We start from the raw sequence: 5,838 nt of genomic DNA on the forward strand, positions 1-5,838 counted from the left end.
CATTTTACGAAAACTACATCCTGTTACTTTCACATTCATGTAAATATATATTTTACATTAGTTTGTGTGTGATGTTGCAGGCGCCTTCTGCTTTTCTTCCACCTACAGTTAAATTGCCCAAACTGAATTGGATTTAGTTTCAGCTTCCTCACTTGATCTTAGATTTTTGGAATCTAATTGATACAGCCAGTGCTATTTATGAGAAACGGTTGATTATTCTTACACTGTCAAGTGATTGCATGATTGAAATGCCATTAAAATTTCTGCAAGAATTAAACTTTAACAGATTAACTACTGTATCTAATAGAAATTGACTTGATCTCTGACATTTAGTTTCAGGAAAATGGTGTTAAATACTGATATATGCAAATCTGAGTTTGTCACAGATTTAAATGGTTATCGTGATTATTATTCTTCTTGTCTCTGATTCAGCCTAATTGCGAGCGACTCAGTATGGTCAAATGTTTCTGCTGGAGAACAGTCAGCTTTGAAAGATGTGATCTTGGCCTAAATTTCTGAATTGGATTGGATTTGGTTTCCATAGTAATGACTACAGACTGGTCCATCCTCTGAATAGTGCCAGCGGACATGCATTTTTATGACTAGTCAGCCACTCTGTATGGTTTTGCATGCTTCGCCACCATCCGCCACCAAAAACAGGCATTCTGTAATCGTATAGCTGGTTGAGTCGTCCCGGTCGTATTTATCGAGAACATCGCTGTGAATTTAGCTTGACTTGTAAAACACTGTGAGAAGATGAGACGAAGGTTTATGTTGAAACAGAACAGGATAGTGCTAATCATCCTCATCCATAACAGAATTCATTATTCTTAGCCACTTCATGTTGCTGTGGAAACTGTTTTAGAGTCAGTAGGTCTGCCAAGGGTGTGCATATAAACATGTCTGTGTGCGTGCGTGTGTGTGTGTGTGCGTGTGTGTGACAGAGAGAGAGAGAGAGAGAGCGAGAGAGAGGGAAAAGAGAGACTTGGCATTCTATGTGTTTTATCAATTGAAATGTTGCACTACCCAGCAGCGGTGCATGTTTGATGGGATAATTTGGGAAAAAAAACAAAACAAAACAAAGGAACTACATGAGCAGATTCCCCGAGATTCATGGAGGGTGAGAAAGAAATGAAGGAGTAATGATGGAGAGAGGAGAGAGTGACAAATGACGGCGGTGGCAGCGGGGTGGGGTTGGAGGGGCATACTAAGAGTGGCAAAGAACAAAGAGCCAAAGATGGAGTGAGGATGGAGTCTGAATTTGAAAAAGGTGTTGCAAAGAAGGAGATGCAGACTGAAAGCGAAAGCTGGTAATCTGAGCGATTATAGCTGTGGTAATGTATGTACAGTGCATATATTTATATATAGACTGTTATGGGGGTGTGTATTAAACCATCTTCGCGAAGTGCAATGAATTGGCTCTATTAATGAAAGTGTGAGGACTGTGTGGTCACGGATTCATGACACAAACACACACACAGACACACACTGTGCTCTCTCTTCAGGCTCATATCATTACCCATCATTACACCCCCCATTTGGCATCAGCCGGCCAGATCGATCACGGCCGATAACTCTGTCTCACTCCAGGCCGGCCTATCTATCTCTATCTCACCCTCTCATATCTTACTCTCTCTGTATCATTTTTTTTTCACACCATATCTCCTCTCTCCCTGTGTCAACCCCCTCACACAACTCTCTCCTGCCCACAAACTGTATCAGTTTCAAAATTACTTAAATCTGCCGCCTACCCCTATCCTCGACGCTTTTTAGCTCTGCTTTCTCTCAAGTATCTCGTCTCTTCATCTCCTGTCAGCCAGATCTCACTATCTAACACTCACTAATCTCCTGCTTACTTCTCTTTAAGTTTTATGCGGTGCTTTCCAGCTGATATCTCCAGCTTTTTACCCCCACAGCGGAGCAGTCACCTTGCATCTTCATTTGTCGCTGACCTGCTTTCAGCTCCACTATAATACGGCTCTTCTTCTCTCCTGCCGTACCCTCCCACATCCTTTCATCTTTTCCTCCGTCTCCGTCACCCAGCTTGCTCTCACACAGGCGGCCCAGTCACACCAGCTGTGTCTTTTTGCACGTGGCTCAGCGTCGCTTCCTCCTCGCTCTCCTCCCACTTGTTTTCCTTTTCCTCTTCTCGCTCTGAACGCCCCCCCCCCCCATCTTCTCGGCTTCTGTAAAGAGAGAAGGGTGCTTTACACGCAGGCTTGAAGGCTCAAGGGTGGGCTCAGCCGTCACTTGGAAAACTTCAAAGTTTCTATGTGTTTGTGTGTTCATCCTGCTTGTGTATGAAATGTGTGGAAAAGTCGGCAACATGCAGATGCGAAGAGAAGAAAGTTTCATTTCTGCTGGTCTTATTTGAAGGTTTTTGATAAAATGGCCTGAAAGGGAGGAGAGCGATCAGCTGCTCTTGCCTCCTTCCTCTTCACTGTCCCTCTCTTTACTTACATCTCTTGATCTAATGATGCTCTTGCTTGTGTATGCTCCACATTGATTCTAATTCAATTTGGATGGAATGGGTCTTTCAGACAATTGTCTGCAGTGATGGCCCCAGATGGATTTTTAGCTTCTTCTGCGAGCATTAGAGATTAATGGGAGGAAGGCCAAACTGGACAGAAGAGAGCAACAATCAATTCCTCAATAATTTCATATTTACACATTCTCATGTAAAGAGTGGTAAAGAAGGGGGAAAAAGTAGAAATGTATACACGCACAGATTGTTGTGGACTTCAGGAGAGAGCATTCCCAGCATGCTCCACTGACCATCAACGGTGCTGCTGTGGAGAGAGTGAGCAGCACCAAGTTTCTGGGTGTGCACATCTCTGAGGATCTTTCCTGGAACACCAACACCACATCACTGGCCAAAACAGCTCAACGGCGGCTCTACTTCCTCCGTAGACTGAGAAGAGCGAGAGCCCCGACCCCCATGATGACCACCTTTTACAGAGGCACTGTAGAGAGCATCCTGACCAGCTGCATCACGGTGTGGTACGGCGCCTGCACCGTGTCCTGCTGCAAGACCCTGCAGCGCATTGTGAGAGCAGCCGAGAAGATCATTGGTGTCTCTCTCCCCTCCCTCTCCTCTATTTACAACACCCGCCTCACCCGCACAGCCACCAGGATCGCAGGTGACCCCACTCACCCTGCCCACAGCCTCTTCAGCCTGCTGCCGTCGGCTAGGAGACTGCGGAGCCTCCGGGCCAGAACTAGCAGACTCAAGGACAGCTTTTTCCACCAGGCAGTCAGGAAGCTAAACTCCCTCCCTGCTCTGCCCCCACTCCCTGTCTCTGCCCCCCGCCACTGACCTCAGGCCTGAACTTTTGTGTTTTACTGTGTTATTAGTAAATTATTTTATTTATTTGTTTGTTGCACCGTGGGTCCGAGAGGACTGTAATTTCATTTGTGCTGTATGTGTTTATGTATGGCATATTTGACAAATAAACTGACTTTGACTTTGACTTTGACTAAATTTCTTGCTCTAAAAGAGTGACCAACAAACATGCTTTTTCATGCAATATGTAGAGATCTTTGAGGAAACGTAATTATTGCTAATCACCTGTAAAACTCCACACTAAATTAATTGGCATGAATTGCATTTCTTTTTGGAACAACTTGATCAGTAAGTCTAAATATTGCCGACTGATTTTCACAAGAATTTATATTTCTGTTACAATCAAACTCAGACATAATTGCAGAGTTTTGCAGCTGTTGTTGGTTACAATGGAGCCGTTTGCAGCAGTTAAACTGTTGGCTAAATCAAACCAAAATTAAACCAATCTTTTACAGAGAAAAAAAAAAACATTCTCTGAACACGTTGTAGGCCGACTGCTGAGAGTCCCAGCTGTGTCTGAGATTTCATTTAAAGGCTATCAAGCAGTGAAATGCAGCTTTTGTGCTGTAGATTTGCTTTGACACGGTGGGTTTTCATGCCCACCTTGTCCACAGGGAACTAAGTGCACACGTGTCCGTCTGAACAGTGTGTGTGTGTGTGTGTGTGTTAGCAAGAGGGTCCACTTGTCCTGGAGAATATCGCTATGCTAGAGTTGTCTCACACCAAAGCGCCGGTGTCTTGACAGGCGTGAGCTGTGTGGCGAACTCAGCTAAAGCAGCCTAAAGCAGCACCGGGCTGCAGTGTAACATCCCCGGACCTACAATATCCCCGGCTGTCTGTAGTAGTGGCTATTGTTTTCACGGCTCTCCGATTCTTTGAGCATCTGGCCGCGACGGCCTCTGGAGGCCGCGCTTTAAGCCCCCGGCTGGCTCCCCGCAGGCCGTCTCACTGACAGGAGATCAGACTACATCAGTATGTGTGAGAGGTACAGCGGGATCTAAGGGATGGATCCTATTTCAGCTGATCCAGCACAGTGAGAGGTGGCTGGCAGAGACTCACCCCCACCCCACCAAAAAAAAAAACTTACTTTGTGCACCTTTCTGTGTGTGTGTGTGTGTGGACACTCGTGTGGCGTTGTGTGTGGATGTGAGTGGGTTTTAGAAAAAGACAGCTGTGAAAGACAGTTGAGAGAGAGAGAGAGAAGCGAGAGAGAAGAGGGAGAAAGAGAAAGAGAGATAGAGAGATGGAAAATATGTTTGCCCTGTTCACACCGATCTGTTTGTGTGGGAGTGCATTAACATCTATGTGGGCTGGAAGGGAGGCTGAATATGCAAAACAGTTGGAACAAAGGCTAATAACTCTGGAGCTGCTGTGCAAAAAAAAAAAAAAAAAGATGGTGCATTTCCTTGACTTCTGTGGTAGCCAAACTGTCTTCGCTTGGAGAGGGAACACACTCGTGTTGTTTTTTTATGAGTCGTTCGGAGAGCTTATCTAAACCGTGGGGAGAGATTCTAAACATTAATGGCAAAAAAAAAAAAAAAGGCATGGGTGAATTTGATCCCTGAGGGCTGGCATTTAAGCATTCATTCAACATTTTTTTTTTTCACTAATTAATCCTTAAAAATAACTTTCATGGATTACAAATTAAATAAATAAATGATAAAAGCATCATAATGTCTTTGTTATACAGCCAGGGAGTTTGGGGAGCCTGAACAAAGGGAGTGAAGGTGATCATAGCATTAAAGAGGGATGGATTTTAGTGTGTGGCTGACAATCTTGAGACCGTGTGATATGAAATCAGTGGAAAATGATGTATTTTGTGGTTAAAAATAATCTAAATGAACAATGTGTGCGTACGTTGGTTTTTATAAATCCATGAAGGAAATTTCCCTTGAAACTTAGAAAAAAAAAAAAAGCAGGGCGTCCACTCCAGTCATTGTTTTTCCTGTCACTTCTGCAATGCCTTTGTTAACAACCGAGCTATTTTTTTTTTTCCCAGCCATTCAGTGGAGCAGTGTGAAAAGCACTGATGCCATTTTTATATGAACAGGAGCTAAAAATGTCAGCGCTGCGTTGCATTTTGCTGCAGACAGGATGTGTATGCTTGAATGGGGTTCTCTGCGTCTGTGCGCCGTTTGCTAGAATACATACAGCAGGGTGTAATAATGTGCATATGTGTGTGTGTGTGTGTGCCTTCTTTTAGCTCGGTACTGGGAGGTTGCTGGCAGTAAAGGAATTCGAAAAGTGCGATTTTGAACTTCTTCATGTTAGAAGTCAGTTTGATCAATGTCTGCTGCAGCTCTTGCTTGCTTCGGGGCACAGTGAACCACTGATAGATGAATTCCTCTGTGTGAGCCCATGGACTGATGTGTAGGTGTACAGTGAGGAAAGGAGAACAAAAGCAAACCGGATTCTAAAAATGTGCATGTGGATTAGTGCTCACCACATAATATCTACATATTGTATTATTTAAATGTGGAAGAGGTATGACTGCT

The sequence above is a fragment of the Salarias fasciatus genome, chromosome 4 (assembly GCF_902148845.1).
Source record: "Salarias fasciatus chromosome 4, fSalaFa1.1, whole genome shotgun sequence".
Taxonomy (NCBI): domain Eukaryota; kingdom Metazoa; phylum Chordata; class Actinopteri; order Blenniiformes; family Blenniidae; genus Salarias; species Salarias fasciatus.